General features: G+C 45.1%; 1 protein-coding gene across 1 annotated transcript in view; it reads left to right on the top strand.

The window, feature by feature from the left end:
- Nucleotides 1-3,492: 3,492 nt before the first annotated feature.
- The window catches only part of LOC134576883 (C-Jun-amino-terminal kinase-interacting protein 4-like), a 214,210-nt gene continuing 198,249 nt past the window's right edge, over nt 3,493-19,453 (top strand). The window contains exon 1 of the mRNA XM_063435564.1: nt 3,493-3,558. The gene's annotated coding sequence lies outside the window, so the exon portion shown is untranslated. The remainder of the gene's footprint in view (nt 3,559-19,453) is intronic.

Genomic DNA, 19,453 nt, shown 5'->3' with positions numbered 1-19,453 from the left:
ATTTCACTTCTTTATACTCTTCTTCCCCTTCTCATCCACCCTTTCTCATGTCATCTCCCAACGATCTCTGAACCTTCTCTGCCCACTCATGCTTGCCCTCCTGTGGCCCTAATAGCCTCCCTTTTTCTTGGTCTGCGCCGGTGGGTTGGGGCCCTTACGGGCAGCCGCTGCAAGGAGCGACACTGGTGAAGTACCTCGGGATATGGATGACACCGGACCCAGGGAACCTGTACCTCCATAATTTTGCTCCCCTTCTTAGGACACTGCTAGTGGACCTGGACAAATGGGCTTATCCACATGTTTCCTGGCACAGGCGAATAGCAGTACTAAAAATGAATATACTCCCAAGAGTGCTTTATCTCTTCCAGACCATCCCGCTGGCAATACCGGCATCCTCCTTTTCCCCCTACTCCCGATCACCCACAATCACGCATTGGGAGGGGGACTTCCACCAAAAGCGTGGCCCTTCTTGGAGGGACGGGAATACATTCCCATCTGTGTGGCCCTGCGGGGCGGGGCGCTGCAGAACCTGGGCTCATTGTCAGAGGTAAATCACAAACCTCCCTGGCAACCCTCCCATACATGCAATTGAAACATTACGATGACACACTCCATCATAAGGAACAACTACATAGGGACCCCAACTGGTTCGAAGAATGCTGTGAGAAGGGCACCACACTGGAAAAAGCTACTTCCACATTCTATCAATATCTTTTAGTCGGACACCAGACAGCGAACACCACCTTTCGCAGACAGTGGGAAACACTTTTGGACAAAACATTCTCGTCTCAACAATGGGACAAAGCATTAATTTGGCAACATAAGAGCTCTATCAGCTCACAATACCAGGAGATGAACTATAAACTGTTATCACTGTGGTACAAGAACTCTACTCCATAAAATATTCCTGACGACAACCCCAAAATGCTGGAGGTGCCAAGCAGAGAGGGGGACGACAATACATATTTGGTGGGAATGCCGAGACATCATCCCATACTGAGAGACGATTAGGACCAGGGTAGCGGAGATTTTAGGAGACCCTGCCGATTGGTCAGCTGAATTGGCCCTCCTGCATATATCCTCGCACTCTATATCGCAATACAAAAAAATAGATTTTACGACACTTGCTAAACGCAGCCAAGGCGCTTAACCTGGTTTATTGGAGGCGGATGGAGGTACCCTGCGAGGAGGAATGGATCCGCAGAGTTGAGGGCCTTCATGGGGCTGAGGCTATGCATGCTTTTCTTTTGGGGAGGGGGAGTAGGCATGCGGAAGCATGGCAGCCATGGTATGTGTTTGTATTCCGGGGCCTGTGAGGGACCGGGGATACCCGAAGTTGGGGGGGGGGCGTTGGGGGTACCGATCCCCTAAGGCGGAGACCACACCACTCTCAGTATCTGCCTCCCTTAACCTTATTACCCCTATACTACACCATGACACCTGCTCACTCTCTGCACACTGGGACCCTGCTGAGGGTACTGATCCTTATAGCACGATGCACATTGCTCAGTAAAATACCCTTCCTTCCCGTATTTTATTATCTCCTTACTCTCTTGCCTCTTTTTCTCACTTCTTTTCTATCCGTAGACTGATCGAATCTGAAGGACTTACAAACTAATTGATACAACACTCACCCTATGACAATGGGTGCTATAATTGTCTAAAATGTGACCAAGATGGCTACATCATATTGACATCTCACAAAACTTCTGTATGCATGCTGTGTCAATCACACGCGATGGGACACATGCGAGTATGTGAATGATAAGAACATGTTAAAAAATAACAGAGAAAGAAGCTCATCCTAAGCCATCACTAAACACGATAAATGTGGTTAGTCTGCTCACACTTATGATGTCATGTACCTTTACCCTCGGGGTTTTCAATATGGCACTCTAGATGTGGGAACATTATGCCTACCTGTAGCAACCACCACACAAAGTGTAGCCTCACTTCCTCACAAATGGCAGAGAAGTGGGCAGGTTAGGAGAGCAAAGAGGAGATTATCTTTGAGGGTGACCAACTTAAAAAAATTATATGGCAGGCTTTCCCAATCTGTTAACATGTAAAGATAGTCCCAGAGCACTATCCTAGAGTCACTGGTATCGCGAAGATAGGTCATGACACACAGCTAAACTCACCATACATATACGTATACAATGTTGTATATAGTGTTAATCTTGTCCTAATGCCACCATTGTACATGGGCCCTGCGAGTCCCAACATGACACAGCTCTTCATGTGTATTCCTAATGTGAAAAAAATCAATAAAAACAGATTTACAAAAAAAAAACTTGTGTGGAAAAATGCAAAAAACTAATTTGAACGCCAATTTTGGCCAGTGTTTGTGACTAAGTGGCTACTAAAAAAAGACTGGACATAACCCATTTGCAATACCTTGGGTTGTCTACTATTGCAAATGGTAAGCCATCATGGGGGTAATTTTCATTCATGAACTACATACGGTCTCAAAGGCAACGTAACCAATCTGGCGAATTTCAATGTGAAAAAACTGAAACGCAAGTCTTATATTTGACTCTGTAACTTTTGAAACCAGCATAAAACCTGTACATGAGGGGTACTGTTGTACTCAAGAGACGTCGCTGAACACAAATATTAGTATTTCAAAACAGTAAAACTTATAACAACATTTTTATTTATTTTGTATTTTTATTTTATTTTTTAACCTATTTACATATTTACTTACTTAATATTATATATAAATATATAATGATAATTATATATCTATTTATTCAATATCATTCCATGTGTATTTTGATATTATATACAATTATATATTAATATTAAAATACACTTAGACAGTGTATGTGTATTTATGTGTATTTGTATGTATATGTATGATCTAAGTATATATAATTTCATTTTAAACTGTTTTAAACTTTGTTTTTTTTTACAGGAAGCAGGGGGAGTTCACCTGTCATTACAGACACTACCCCTGCTGGCATTGCTATGGATGGCTATGCCTCCATGTGATCGCGAGGTCCTCTCACACGGACCTTGCGATCACATGGCTCAGGGCGTCCGAAACGGACGTATGGGGACTCCCTGGGCTGCCAGGTGAGTCCCCAAACCGCGATCGCTGAAGACCGGGTAAGAAAGAAGAAAGGACAGCGGGGACGTACTATGCCACCCCCCGGCGTTTAGAGCTGGGTCCCCAAGGATGGCATAGCACGCCCACAGTCCTTAAGGGGTTAAGCTGTAGTTTTTCTGGTGACTATAGTGTCCCTTTAATCACAACTGCATTTCCCTGATTTATGTTATACCAGTGGTATTTAACAAGTTTGAGTTACTTTTCAGTACTGTTTTGAAGCAGAGTATTATATCCGAGTATTGCCAATAATTGGCAATTCTCAATATTACAAAATAAGACAACTGCTACTTCCTATAGATATAACCAGTTATTTTTTGTATACTATAACTTTATGGACATTTCAGTTACATATGCTAATATAACTGTTTTCATTAGTTGTTGGACTTGAAGAACAGAAGGCACTCCTGAACAAAGAATATATTTCACTGACGCAAGTACATGCCAAGGTAATTGATAGATACTACTACATACTTGTACTGCAAATATTAACCCCTTAAGGACTGGACTTTTTTTGCGATGTTGTACATTTGCGACCAGGCATCTTTTTACACTTTTGTGGTGTTTGTGTTTAGCTGTAATTTTCCGCTCTCTCATTTACTGTTCATATACAAATTATATATTGTTTTTTTCAGGACAAAAGGGGCTTTCTTTACATACCATTATTTATATAATCTCATGTAATTTAATTTTTAAAAAATGAAAAAATATGATGAAAAATTGAAAAAAAATACATGTTTTTTGACTTTTATGTGAAAAATCTTTTATTCATCTACAAAAGCGAATGAAAAAAACTGCTAAATAGATTCAAAATTGTGTCCTGAGTTTAAAAATACCCAGTGTTTACATGCTTTTTGCTATTTTTTTGCATGTTATAGGGCTATAAGTACAAGTAGGATATTGCGGTTTCAAAACATATATTTTTAAAATTTATCAATAGTGACATTGTAACACTATTATCTGTCATAAATCGCTGAATAACACCCCACATGTACATATTTTTTTTAAAGTAGACAACCCAGGGTATTCAATATGGGGTATGTCCAGACTTTTTTAGTAGCCACTTAGTCGCAAACACTGGCCAAAGTTAGCGTTCATATTTGTTTGTGTGTGAAAAAAGTAAAAAACTAAATTGAACGCTAATTTTGGCCAGTGTTTGTGACCAAGTGGTTACTAAAAAAGACTGGTCATACCCCATTTGCAATACCTTGGGTTGTCTTCTTTCGCAAATGGTATGCCATCATGGGGGTAATTCTCATTCCTGGGCTACCATACGCTCTCAAAGGCAACGTAACCAACCTGGTCATTTTCAATGTAAAAATATTTGACCCATATATTTGACCCTGTAACTTTCAAAAACGCTATAAAACCTGTACATGGGGGGTACTGTTATACTCAGGAGACTTTGCTGAACACAAATATTAGTGTTTCAAAACTGGAAAATGTATCACAACAATTATATCATCAGTAAACGTGCTGTTTATGTGTGAAAAATGCAAAAAAAGTCACTTTCACTGACAATATCATCGCTGTGATACGTTTTACTGTTTTGAATCACTAATATTTGTGTTCAGCAAAGTCTCCCGAGTAAAACAGTACCCCCCATGTACAGGTTTTAGGGTGTCGTAGAACGTTACAGGGTAAAATACAGTGCTAGCAAATTAAATTCTCTAGACTTTTGGCCTGGGTTGGCAGGCAGGTCCCTTAAATTGCAATCAATAAAATAACTTAATTATGTAAAAATATTACATAAATATGCACGTAGAATTTAAATATATATGCATATTTATATATTTGAAGTCTACGTGTATATTTATATAATTATTTATGTCATTTTGTATATGGACATATGAATAGTTTGTATTCTTTTTATTTATTTATATATACATAGATATATATACAATTTCATTCTAAGTGTATTTTGATATAAATATATATATATTAATATCAAAATACAGTTAGAATAACATTTCGTATAGATATATATATTTTTTTTAATTTTTATTATTATTTTTAATTTTTTAAATTTAATTTAAATTATTTATTATTCGTATTTTATAATAATATATATATACAATATATATATAGTTATTATATATATTATATATATACGTGTGTAAATTAATTATAAGTGTATTTTTATATTAATATATGTACATATTAATATAAAAATACACTTAGCATGACATTATATATATGATATATAGACATATATTATATAGGTATAATATATGTCTATATATCATATATATACACATATATAATAATATTTTTTTTTTATTCACTATAACTTTAATTTTTTTTGGATTTTACACTGGCAGGGAGACTGCCTGTCAGCACAGACAGTCCCCCTGCAGGCAGAGTCTAGGACACCTATTGTGACCATGTGGTCGCCCTGTTGGGCGATCACATGGCCACAGGGGTCCTAATCCGCCATGGGGAGACTGTCTGGGCTGCAGGCAGTCTCCCCACAATGGGAGCAACGCCGATCGCCGCCGGGGGAACGACGGCGATCGGGTAAGTACCTCTTAAATTTAGGACGGTTCAGGACCGTCGTCGGTCGGCAACGCAAAAATGCCGATGACGGTCCTGAACCGTCCCGCGTCCTTAAGGGGTTAAGAGTAAACATTTCTGTGTTATTGTTTTCAATTCTTTCCTAGTTTTCCTAGTTCCATAATAAAAGTTCAAATGCACTGTTCTATTGCAGCAAACTTGTATGAGGTTAAGTCTACTAAGTCTACTAAGAATGGTAAATTTGACAAGGACCCTTTACATTTAGAGGTGGGGGGGGGGGGGGGGGGGGGTTAGTTGCCTGAACCTGGTGTTTACCATCTCCCAGAAGGTTATGTCTGGGCAAGACCACTAGATGTGGAGCACAGTGCCAGTTGCGTTCCCGCACCTCCAACAATCCTCTGGTATGTCGGCCTTCATGCGGTGTAAAATGTCAGGGGCTCTGTACCAGTGGGATAGTAGTTTATAACTAGTCTCCTGGAATATAGAGCTAATGGAGCATTTGTGAGTAAATATGAAGATTTTGTCCTACTCTTGTACTGACGGTGTGGTTCCCTTTTCCCTCTCCCATCTAGCAATTTGTTTTCTCTAGTGACTAGCCTAGTATAAAATACCTATCCCTTTTACTATGTGTTGTCTGACTGTGCATAGAGTTTCAAATTGCGTATGGTCTCTGTGAAAATGGCGCTTACAGGGAAAGGCTGAGTCGTAAGTCTTAATTTGGTGGTAGCGGAACTTATCCAAACCGGTAGTCGTGGCCTTGGGTACTATATCTATGAAGGGTTTGAGTTTGGTACCATAACAGTATTGGCGTATGTACATCCAGTCTGTTTGAGAAAAGGAGTGGAGGTCCGTTGGTGTTAAAGGAACATTACAGTCACCATAAGAACTTTAGATTAATGGAGCAGTTTTAGTGTATAGATCATGCCTCTCAGGTTTTACTGCTCAATGCTCTACCATTTAGGAGTTAAATCACTTTGTTTCTATGTTTCTATTGCCACACTCTGATTGACACAGCCTGCATGAAAAAAACTGGTTTCACTTTCAATCAGATGTAATTTATCTTAAAAAAATGTATCTCTTTCTCTGTAAATTGAACTTTAATCACATACAGGAGGTTCTTGCAGGGTCTAGCAAGCTATTAACATAGCAGGGGATAAGAAAATCTAAATTAAACAGAACTTGCAATAAAGGAAGGATACAATTTAGATTACTCTTTACAGGAAGTGTTTAGTAAGGCTGTGCAAGTCACATGAAGGGAGGTGTGACTAGGGTTCATAAATAAACTCCTAAATTGCAGAGGATTGAGCAGTGAGACTTCAGGGGCATGATCTATACACCAAAACGGCTTTATTAAGCTAAAGTTGTTTTGGTGACTATAGTGTCCCTTTAAGCCTCCGCTGAAGTCTGGGTTATGCAGGGCTGTGGAGTCGGAGTTGGAGTTGGAGTCGGAGTCGAGGAGTCGGAGGAAATTTTGGGTACCTGGAGCCTGGTGCATTGTTTGCCGACTCCGACTCCTACTCATACTAAATTTAGATTGGAATTAAAAAAAGCAAGTTTAAATGTCCGACTCCACAGCCCTAGGGTTATGCGTAATGGGGTCAAGGGGCCAGGGGATGAGGTCAGCTGTTGTGGAAATCTGAGGAAGCACCACACCTGCAGGATGGTGTCTATCATTGGGTTACTACTCCTGTTGCCGAGCCAGAGTAATGAGGGAATTTTACCTGCCGCTTTACTCTGAGTTTTGTGGTTGGGTGAGCATTCCAGTCGGTGATTCTGTGTAGATTTTTTTGGCATGGTAATATCCGATGATCGATGGGTGCCCGGTGCTCCCTTGGCTCCTGGGCAGTTCTAGTTGCGATTTACTGATACTAGGGGCCCGTCTATTTCAGACGAACCTCCGAATTGCAGTGGACATACAGGGAGTGCAGAATTATTTGGCAAATGAGTATTTTGACCACATCATCCTCTTTATGCATGTTGTCTTACTCCAAGCTGTATAGGCTCGAAAGCCTACTACCAATTAAGCATATTAGGTGATGTGCATCTCTGTAATGAGAAGGGGTGTGGTCTAATGACATCAACACTCTATATCAGGTGTGCATAATTATTAGGCAACTTCCTTTCCTTTGGCAAAATGGGTCAAAAGAAGGCCTTGACAGGCTCAGAAAAGTCAAAAATAGTGAGATATCTTGCAGAGGGATGCAGCACTCTTAAAATTGCAAAGCTTCTGAAGCGTGATCATCGAACAATCAAGCGTTTCATTCAAAATAGTCAACAGGGTCGCAAGAAGCGTGTGGAGAAACCAAGGCGCAAAATAACTTCCCATGAACTGAGAAAAGTCAAGCGTGCAGCTGCAAAGATGCCACTTGCCACCAGTTTGGCCATATTTCAGAGCTGCAACATCACTGGAGTGCCCAAAAGGTGTGCAATACTCAGAGACATGGCCAAGGTAAGAAAGGCTGAAAGACGACCACCACTGAACAAGACACACAAGCTGAAACGTCAAGACTGGGCCAAGAAATATCTCAAGACTGATTTTTCTAAGGTTTTATGGACTGATGAAATGAGAGTGAGTTTTGATGGGCCAGATGGATGGATTGGTAAAGGGCAGAGAGCTCCAGTCCGACTCAGATGCCAGAAAGGTGGAGGTGGAGTACTGGTTTGGGCTGGTATCATCAAAGATGAGCTTGTGGGGCCTTTTCGGGTTGAGGATGGAGTCAAGCTCAACTCCCAGTCCTACTGCCAGTTTCTGGAAGACACCTTCTTCAAGCAGTGGTACAGGAAGAAGTCTGCATCCTTCAAGAAAAACATGATTTTCATGCAGGACAATGCTCCATCACACGTGTCCAAGAACTCCACAGCGTGGCTGGCAAGAAAGGGTATAAAAGAAGAAAATCTAATGACATGGACTCCTTGTTCACCTGATCTGAACCCCATTGAGAACCTGTGGTCCATCATCAAATGTGAGATTTACAAGGAGGGAAAACAGTACACCTCTCTGAACAGTGTCTGGGAGGCTGTGGTTGCTGCTGCACACAATGTTGATGGTGAACAGATCAAAACACTGACAGAATCCATGGATGGCAGGCTTTTGAGTGTCCTTGCAAAGAAAGGTGGCTATATTGGTCACTGATTTGTTTTTATGTTTTTGAATGTCAGAAATGTATATTTGTGAATGTTGAGATGTTATATTGGTTTCACTGGTAAAAATAAATAATTTAAATGGGTATATATTTGTTTTTTGTTAAGTTGCCTAATAATTATGCACAGTAATAGTCACCTGCACACACAGATATCCCCCTAAAATAGCTATAACTAAAAACAAACTAAAAACTGCTTCCAAAAATATTCATCTTTGATATTAATGAGTTTTTTGGGTTCATTGAGAACATGGTTGTTGTTCAGTAATAAAATTAATCCTCAAAAATACAACTTGCCTAATAATTCTGCACTCCCTGTAGATTGTAAAAAGGGCTTGAGGTACCACCACCGGGACTGTCTGGAACAGATATAGAATGCGCAGATGTATATTCATCTTCACCGCGTTTATGCGGCCAATCCAGGATATATATATAGGTCTGCCCATCGGTGCATTTCCATTTTGTAAGGCTGTGAGTATAGGGAGAAAGTTTAGTTGGTAAAGGAGGGATTGTTCTTTCGGCAGCCAAATGCCAAGGTGTTGGAGTTTCGCCGCACACCATGACAAGTGGATATGCGCTCGTAGGTGCAATTCTCTTTCGGCAGGGAGCATGATATTGAGTGCCTCCGACTTTTCCAGGTTCATCTTCAGATTGGAGAGCCGGCCATATTCCTGAAAAATGTGCACGAGTTTGGGCAGGGAGACTTTTCCAAGAATAATAGCATATCATTCGCATATGCTGCGATCCGGTGTTCCATGCGATCCGTGATACCCTTATCCTGTCTGACCGCCTCCAGAAATTGTTCTAGAGAGAGGGAAAACAGGAGAAGGGGACAGGGGGCATCTCTGCCTAGTTCCCTTCCGTATGGGGAACGGGGTGGAGAGAGCGCCGTTGATCTTAATGCGGGCCGAAGGCGTCATGTAAATGAGCACTAGCTCCCTCTTCGTCGACTGAGCGTAGTGGATGACATCAAGGGCCCTGATGGTATTGTCTCTAGCTTCCCGGCCGGGGATAAATCCCACTTGGTCTGGGTGGACAAGGTGTGGTAGCACTCATGACAGTCTCAGCGCCATGGTTTTGGCAAATAACTTAAGATCTGCATTTAATAGCAAAATTGGGCCGTAACTCGCACAACATGGATCGTCCTTTCCCTTTTTTCGGCATTACTGCAATCACTGCGTTTAGTGTGTTTTACGGAAACCGTTTTCCGGTCAGGATGGAGTTCAGGTCTTTCAGCAGGTTAAGGAGTAGGGTGTCCCGAAAGGTGCAAATGTGCCAATTAGGGCAGGGGAGGCAAACCTCAAACAACTACAGCTCCGGCCCTTCAGTGCGGGTGGAAGGGTTCCCAGGCCTGACCCATGAGTGATCGGCTGCCGCTTAACCCAGCAGTGGGGAAGGAGTGCAGGGATTGAGCCCTTTTTGGTTAGGACACTTGGGCAGCGAGTCCGGGAGAGTCCGGGCAAACCGGTGGCCTAGCGGACGTCTCATAGTGAATGGTGTGTTAGCAGGGGTGTCCCATCCCGTCTAAAAATTGACTCCAGGTCCGGTTAGACATTGCCCTTCTGCCCAAAAGTTGGGCTAAGATGAGCAGTTGTCCCCCCAAAAACCTCAGTCAAGGGAAAAGAAAGTCACCGGGTTGTACTGGTGAACAGTGGGTAACCCTAATAATAATTGAAAATATAGAAACACTAATTCTCCAACACAGGCACCCTAATAGGTGTCGTGACGAGAAAAAGAAGTGCAACCCTATAGAAATGTACTAATAAGTAAAAAATATATATGTATACATTATTTATTAATAAAGCTAAAAACCATAGCCTACTTACTAATAGGCAATCAAAGTGGATAGGTACTGTAGCCTGGAGCCAAGTATGAGGCCACTATCAGGGATAGAACAGCGATATAAACTGCAGTAAATCAGGTACATGGAGTTAGCGGAACGCCAAGAGAACCCTATGATGTATGTCAGACAGGCATAAATCTCTCTATCAATATAAAATACACCAGTAAGGGATCCAGAGACCTCTATACCCACTCCCCCATTGAAGGCATAATGCTACCAGACGTCTATCCCTATTATCTCGGCATAGCACGAAGCTAATGCCTACGGCCTACGGCGGAACCTCTGATCCTATAGTAAGGCTGTTACCGAGTAAACTAGCAAAAACCAAACACAGAGAAATGGATGCAGGACTTCAGGAAATAAGAAGTATTTATTTACATACCGATCGGGTCTCAGATGAACTCCTGTTCCAAAAATATCTGAGAGACCAACACATGGTGTACAGGACTTTTGTTAACAGCATATCCCCTCCCATACAATATAACCCCTCCTATATTCCTCAGACCAATCAGCACACAGGATATTCAGGATCTCCTTATATGGCAGACCACATGGCTTGTTGAAGACAAAGGAAATAAGTGCAATTTCAGTTCCTGCATTCCTGCACATGCTCAGTATACTGATGACTCATCCAACTGTTTGTAATCAGATACTAATTAGCCTATGCCATGTGGAGATTTCAGCCTACTAAAATTTTAACCATGCTGGAATCCCATCACATTCCCCCCTTTGATGCCTCTGATCTAACATTATTCCAGATGCATCACCAATGACAGGTTACCAATACCTCTTAAGTAGCCATTGAACCATAGTAGACCTCGTAAGCATCTTAGCAAAAACTCCTTCAACATTCCTCATCCTGAATATGTTCTCTTTGAGCTAGGGAATCATATCTATAGACAGCCATTACATGAGCCGCTGTCTTTCTTTCTATAGTACTCTCTATGATACTACGTAAGGACCTAACCACATAATGGAATTAAACAGGGTAGGAAAAGACATACAAATTATGATAAACACTACTCCTCCTACTAGTGCCTTAATTCCTCCAAGCTGCTCATACTAACTTCCAAACCAACTACTAGGATTATACCCATTCCAGATCTGAGTTGGTACATGCGCAAGTTTAACCATGTGACTAGTAAGTTCAGCCACTGCCTGACCTTCATCATCTATGTGCAAACAACAGTTACTTAGATTAAACTTCCCACATATACCTCCTTCCACTACTAATAGGTAATCTAAAGCTAATCTATTTTGATAGATGGCTGAACTCATCCTGGCATTTTGCTTAGCTAGAAGATTAAGCGCTTGAGCTGTCTCATTAGTAATCTCAACCACCGCCTGTAGTCTAATAATGACGGATGGTCTCCCTGATCGCTGTCCAGAAGGGTGTGATGTCAGGGCAGCTCCACCAGATATGAATAAAAGAGCCATCTGGGGCCCCGCATCTCCAGCACTCGTTTGGTATTCCTGGTGTATGATGTCTGGGGTTCTGTACCAGTGTGTGAGGATTTTAAAGCTTGTCTCCTGGAGCTTGGAGCTGATGGAGCATTTGTGAGTCAGTATTAAGATCTTGTCCCATTCCTGTTCTGTGAGCGTGGTCCCTGTCTCTGTTTCCCACCTTGTGATGTACCTCGGGTGAGACTGGTGTTCGTTGCTGAGCAGGGTCGCATATAGCTGCGAGACTCCCCTTACCGGGTGGGTTTGGGCTATGCAAAGGGATTCGAACTGCGTGGGCAGTCTGTTCAGGCATTGTTTATTTGGGAAGGCCGCATAATAAGCTCGTATTTGGGCGTAGTGAAAGTAATCTACTCCTGTAGGTGTCTTGTCCCCCAATATGTCTGTGAGAGGTCTGAGTTGGTTTCCCCGCAGTAGCTGCCGGAAGCTGAGCCAGCCAGTGTCCGTGTAAGCGCGTAGATCTGAGGGCGTGAGTCCCCCTCCCACCTGTGGGTTATGTGTGATGGGTGTAAGAGGGCCGTCTGTGGTGGTGAGTTGGTGTGTGAACCGTAACTTACACCAGACCCGTAGCGTAGCATCGGTCAGGGGATTACCTGTTCGCAGTGTTGTTAAAGTGAGTGAGCTGAGCCACAGACGGGAGGGGAGTGTGCCCCCCGCCTGTGCCTGCTCCATGGGGACCCATAGTTTGGCTGTGGGACGGGCGTGCCAGTCAATTACCCTGAGTAAGTGTGCCGCGTGATAGTATCCCCGGAGGGACGGGAGGCCCGCACCCCCTTTACTTTTAGGGTGCTCTAGGAGCTTCCTGCTTATTCTGCTTGCCTTACCGTTCCAGACAAACTGCCGTATTGCTGTGTCTAGTGTTTGGAAGAATGATCTGGGTATTGTAATGGGGATTGAAATCGGCAAGGCTTCCGATTTGCTGAGGTTTAGCTTAAGATTGGAGATCTCACCGAAGATTCTGAAAGCTCGGAGGAGATTGGGGAAGGAGATTGTGGGGTTGTCTAGGAAAAATAACATGTCGTCGGCATAGGCGGCCACTTTATGCACTGTGTGGCGGTGCCTATACCCGGTGATTCCCCCGTCCCGTCTGACCGCCTCTAGGAAAGGTTCTAGAGTGAGGGCAAACAGGAGGGGGGACAGGGGGCAACCCTGTCTGGTTCCGTTCCGGATGGCAAAGAGAGCAGAGAGACCGCCGTTAATCCGAATGCGGGCCGTCGGGTTAGTGTATAGGGCGAGGATCCATGAGCGTATGTGGGGGCCAAACCGCATGTGACAGAGGGTGGCTTCGAGGTACTGCCAGTCTACCCGGTCGAAGGCCTTCTCCGCATCTGTGGAGACCAGGATTAGGCTTCTATTTGTCGACCGAGCAGAGTGGACCATGTGCAGGGCTCGGATGGTGTTGTCTCGAGCTTCTCGTCCCTGGATGGACCCCACCTGGTCTGGGTGGACCAGAGTGGGGAGGACGCGGGAGAGTCTCACGGCTATAGTTTTAGCGAAGAGCTTGAGATCAGCATTGAGGAGCGAGATCGGTCTGTAGCTCCCGCAGTCAGTGGGGTCCTTCCCCTCCTTTGGTATGACTGTGACCGTGGCGTGTAAGGAGTCCGTCGGGAACCGCCCACCTTCCAGCAAGGAGTTGAGACCCCGTAACAGATGTGGTAGCAGTGTGTCTTTGAACTTTCGCAGGTATGAGACCGTCAAACCGTCGGGGCCCGGTGCCTTATTCGACTTAGAACTTTTAAGTGCGGCGGCGAGTTCTTCCCCAGTCAGAGGTTGTTCTAATTCCTCGGCCAGCTCCTCTGGGATCGTTCGGCCTACGTGTTCTGTGAGGAAGGCGTTTATGTTGCGTAGGTGTTGGGGTCTATCTGAGCGTCGTGTAGTGGTATCTAAGTTATATAACTCCTCATAGAAAAGCCTAAATGCTTGCAAGATATCCGTCAGTGTCCTTCTCAGCGTCCCATCTTTCCCCTTAATCTGGTGGATGTGGTGTTGTCTCTGTCTCTGCTTCAGTGTACGGGCTAGTGTCCTACCGCATTTGTCAGAGAACTCATAAAAGTGTCTGTGGGATTTGCGTATGGTTTGGAGTAAATTCTGGGATAGCAGGTCTCTGAGCTGCCTACGCGTGTCTGTGAGGCGTCGGTAGGTATCGTCCGTCTGGTCACTTTTATGTCTTGTCTCTAAGGTGGCTATTTCGCGTATCAACTCCTGTGTTCTGGCTGAGTGTTCCTTTTTCCGCTGGGTGCATAGTTTAATCATGTGTCCCCGTATTACGCATTTATGCGCCTCCCATATTGTGAGGGGTGCAGTATCTGGCCTGACATTTTCTTGAAAGTATTGGGTCAGAGTTTGGGCTATTTGTGTGGCGATATTGTTGTCCGTCAGTATATTTTCATTTAGCCTCCAGTGGCATTCACTGGGTTTGAAAAGCGGTGACTTAACAGTGGCTCGGACCGGTGCGTGATCTGAGTCGTGCTGTATCCCTATCGAGGAAGACATTAGGAAGGGGAGGTATTCTTGGGCTAGGAAGATATAGTCTATCCTGCTATACCTATTGTGTGCTGCAGAGTAACATGTGAAATCTTTATCATCAGGATGCGCCACCCTCCAGCAGTCTACCAGACCCGATCTGGACAGGGCTTGCTTAGCCTGTCGGATACAGTGCGGGGGGATGGTGCTAGTGCCCGCGGAGGAGTCCATCCGGGGGTCCAGGGGGATTTTGAGGTCACCGGTTAGGATCAAAGTTCCCTCCCGGAACCTCTCCAATTTCGCGAGGGTTTTTGCTAGGAATCAGTGTTGTCCTTTATTGGGGCAGTAAACAGTGGCGAACGTGTACTTGTGTTCAGCTATCGTGCCTTTAACAAATAGAGATCTGCCCATGGGGTCTGCCTGTGTGGCTGAGCTAAGAAATGGGGGTTGTGGGAGAAGATGATGGCAACCCCCGCACGTTTAGCGTCGGGGTGGTTGGCGTAGTATCCTAATGGGAATCTCCTGTCTTTGACCTGTGGGGCATCAACCCCTTTTAGATGCGTTTCCTGTAGAAACGCTACTGAGACCTTTTGTGACCAGAGTGTGCGTAGCAGATGGCGCCTCTTATCAGGGGAGTTGAGGCCGCGGACATTGTGTCCGTAGGAGTAAAGGCGAGGGTCTGAAGCCCAACGCCATGGCTGTGTAGTGGCACCGTACGTGCGGAGGGAGCGGAGCACCGGGGGTAGGGAGGGGGGGAAAGGGGATATAGAGGGTAGTGAGGGACGGTTGGGAGAGGGGAGTTATGCGGGCTAAGGTGTTAGCCCGTTAATGGGCCCTGGGGTATAGGCAACCGTAGCCCTCGGCCCACGTCTCAGATTAGTTGGTACGTCCACTGGGGGTCTCTTTGGTAGTGCAGTGTGGGCGGGCAGGGTATTTAGTCTTGGCGGGATTATTGTGGATCCTCTGGGGCGTCTGACCGTAGGCTGTCAGTTTTGTCGGAGTAGTAGGGCAACGGGTGCCGGGGAGGGGGCGTAACGTCCTTTGCTATGTCTCTAGGGGGGCAGCAATGGCAGGGGCGGTCCAACTATGGTGTGGAGGGTCAGGTGTAGTGAAAGGTCTCGTTTCCCGACTCATGGGCCGTCACCAGGCCGTCTGGGGGTGGCAGTGGAGGGGGAGGGTGGGAGGGGGTCGATCTAGTATCATCACAGCTGCGTTAACCTGGTGGGCATGTCGGTCGAGACAGTCTAGAGAATGCACCACACACCGATAGAGTTGTTTGGGTTTGCATACACAGTACATATCTTATAAAATTATACAATTCTCGCAATACTCCCGCTAAGTTTAACCACTCCCAGGTCCTTCAACCCCTACAACATCCCACCCCGGGGCAGCGCGGGCCACCCCAGCCCCGGCACGAGCGGCCCGCACAGCCCCGGGAATGAAAATACGACAGTAGCATGGCAAACATGACATTCGAGCATATATCGGAAGACAGACTCTATGGGTGTATGGGAGCAGGTTAGCTGGTACATAACAGAACCGGAAGACATGCATGCTTCTCACAATACCATGGCTAGTCTAGACAACCTCAAGGAACCCCCCCCCCCCTCCCCCATCCCAGCTAAGGAACCATACGGGGTATCTAGTTGTAAGCGTGGGGAGCAGTTGGTATCTGGGGGCTAAAGTGTCGCAGCAATGTGGCCAACATATCTGCTAAGTAAGCTAAGACCCCAAAACAATAAGGTTAACAACAAGCGTGTGGGCTCATATTGAACAGGGTAGGTTACTTTTCACATAACATGCGACATTCCCTCCCAGGTAAATAACCCCCAAGTTTCCCAGTCCCCTCGCCACCCAACCCGGGAGTAGTGTTTGTTCACTCGGCCCCGGTTAATGGGTCATCATGTGGGTCAGCATTTATTGGTGAGTGGGTCAGCGAGACACAAGGGCGAGGCAGTCCTTCTTTAGGTTGGACCACGAGAAGGGTCCCGGGCAACGGCACTGCATGTGGGGGAGGCAGAGCCAGGGTGCCGCATCTCTCAAACCCCGGTTAGATTAATTCTGCTACTTGGCCGACCTGGGAGATATTGATCAGTCTTGCGCCCGTACCCCACCCAAGAGACAATCAGAAAGTATAAAGTATAGGCCCTCCCCGTGAACCCGTGGTGTCCATAACTGTAGGCCCCGGGCCCCCGTACCCTAGATGTGATGGGAAATGTGGCAGTACCCCAATGGATGAAAGTGTGAGTACTTAGCTGTTATCGTGGAAGCCATGGGGTAACCTCAGCAGGTTAAGTCTGTGCAGGAGGGCAGGGAAGCGCCGGGGCCGGAGTCTGCGTGGATCAATCTATTCTTCGGGCCCATCGGGCCTCCCCAGTGTGTAGGTTGTGTGTCTCTCCGTGCCTGGTTGCGTAGCTGAACAGGCACTTCAGGGTGGTCAGGACGAGTCGGAGGCTGATCCAAGATCCAGTTACGGATGGTAACCGGTGGCAGTTCCATTGTCCTCAGTGTGCACCACGTGTTCCCCCGTTTGGCCTGGAGGCTGAAGGGAAAGCCCCATTTATAGGGAATACGTTTTTCTTGGAGTATGTGCGTGAGAGGCCTTAGAGCTCTTCGTGCGTCCAAAGTGAGGGTGGACAGGTCCTGGTAGAGCGAGATAGTGGCCTCATGGAAGGTGATTGTCTGAGGGCGCGCCGCTCTCATAATGGCATCCTTGAGTTGAAAGGACAGGAGGCAGCAGATCACGTCTCGTGGTAGGCCGTCTCTCCTGAGGGGACGCAGGGCCCTGTGGGCGCGTTCTATTTGGTAGTCCTCCGGGGCTTCTTCGCCCAGGATATGTGTAAATAACTGCGTGAGGACCGTAGTCAGGTTTTCTTTGTCAGCTTCTGGCAGGCCTCAAATTCTAATGTTATTGCGTCGCCCCCTGTTATCCATGTCCTCTACCTGCCTTCGGAGTTCAAGCAGCACTGAGCCTTGCCTCGCTGTGGCATGATCTGCCGATTGAGAGTGTTGTATGGCCCTGAGGTTCTCCCCTTCCAGCTCTGTGACTCTTTCCTCCAGTGCAGTAAGGTCCCTCCGCACCTCCTGTATCTCCTCGTATCGCCGACCTCAGCTCCGCTACTAGGGCAGTCTTATCGTTCTTTGAGAGCATATTAGCCGAAATGGTTGCCAGTTCAGCAGTGATTCGAGATAGAGGGTCACCTCCCGTTGCTCCCAGCTCCGAGCTTGCGTTACTCTCAGCCCTTGGGGATGCGGCCGCCATCTTGTCCGCGTGTCTCGCGGATCTGGGGCCGTCTGAATAAGTGAGGAAATCATCTAGCGGTCCGGCGTTTTTCCTTTGCGGGCTGGATCCAGAGCGCTTTGTTTTACCCATCTTTGTGGTGTAGTGAGGCATTGATATGGGGCTTTGTGGTCCGAGGTTGCGGAGCTCCGGCGGTGTGCGACTCACTCCATGCACGGCAAGCCACGCCCCCCCATGTGCTTATTTTATTATTGCTTATTTTAATCACTGTTTACCCTGATATTTAGGCTTGAATAAAGCTTTAGTTCTATGGTAAATTAAACATCTCAGTTTGTATTTTAGTAAAGGGGATATTTTGAACAAAGCTGGGAGGGGCCCATCCAGTAACTAAAAAAAAAAAGGATAAAAGTGTACTCTAGCATCTTAGTTTTTAGTGCTATTTCAATGATGGTACAATGGCATTGCTGAGAATTATCTAATCCAATAAACTCAGTTACTATTATTAAGAATTCTCCTAACAATTTAACTGTTAATAATATTCAATACTAAAATACACTCCCACCAAAAGGAAGTCAGTTTAAATTAGTGGGGGGGGTTGGAATCAGTGGGGGGTTGTTTGAAACAAAAGAACAGATTGGTATGTGGGTAGGCGGGGACAAAAGAGCAGGGGGAGTGCAATATTAGCAGAGTTGGGGGAATGGAAGTGTGGGGGAATGGCTACTCTGGCTCTGGAGGATGCAAGGGGGGAAGGGTGTCCAAACTAGGTGAAATTAAGTCCTTAATTCTGACCACCATGTGGCTCCATTATTCCTCATGACACAGTTTAATTCACCAAGGCAGTTTTTCAACAATCTGTTTCCAACAGTCAATATATGGAAACTGATCATAGAATTCTGGCCTACTAGTTACATCCACATGTACACCCTGCACTAATTTTAAGTCAAGACTGCCACATGGAGGCCATGCGGCCACCAGGACAAGCCTCTCTCTACTACATAAGGTAGTCAAACGTTTTGGGGACAATTCTACCCCAAAATCACAAGCCTTATATCCCTTAGTAAAGTTCTTCAGCATGCATGATAAGGGATCAATAATCTTTAAGTCAGACGCACCCATACTGGCAACGGAGCGTCTAATACAAAGATACACAAAACTCCAAACACACTTCCAACAGTCACACTCGTTTCCCTGGCAACAGCACCATGTGGCACAGTTGCTAAGCCCAACATACACACGATAACACGCAGAGAATTCTCATACATACAGTGATATCACGACGTTTCACTCACAAAGATTTTACCAAACACTAGATACTTATCTCTGTAGCTATAAATCAACTCTACAATTATCTGTACTATAAATCAACTTTTAACTAACCGACTATATCACATTCTAGTAATCTCATCTTTACAGTCAGTGGTTATGGTACAATTAGTAAGTGGTTATAATACAGTTTTAAAGTCACAGATCAGTTAGTAACAGTTATGGTATTATACATATAACATAAAACAGCAATTGTTAGTAATTTTTACACAATGTCAGTGGTTATGGTACCGTGCGCTATTTTACAATTATACACACAATTTACACTCCCACTAGACGGCAGAGCTCTAGCTTTCTAGCAGGACATACAATTTAACCAATTCACCAACTACAGTATATTTAACAACATTTACAATAAT

This window comes from Pelobates fuscus, chromosome 11 (genome assembly GCF_036172605.1).
Source record: "Pelobates fuscus isolate aPelFus1 chromosome 11, aPelFus1.pri, whole genome shotgun sequence".
NCBI classification, from domain to species: Eukaryota; Metazoa; Chordata; class Amphibia; order Anura; family Pelobatidae; genus Pelobates; species Pelobates fuscus.
The sequence above is the reverse complement of the archived record's forward strand: the minus strand, read 5'-3'. Positions and strand labels throughout refer to the sequence as shown.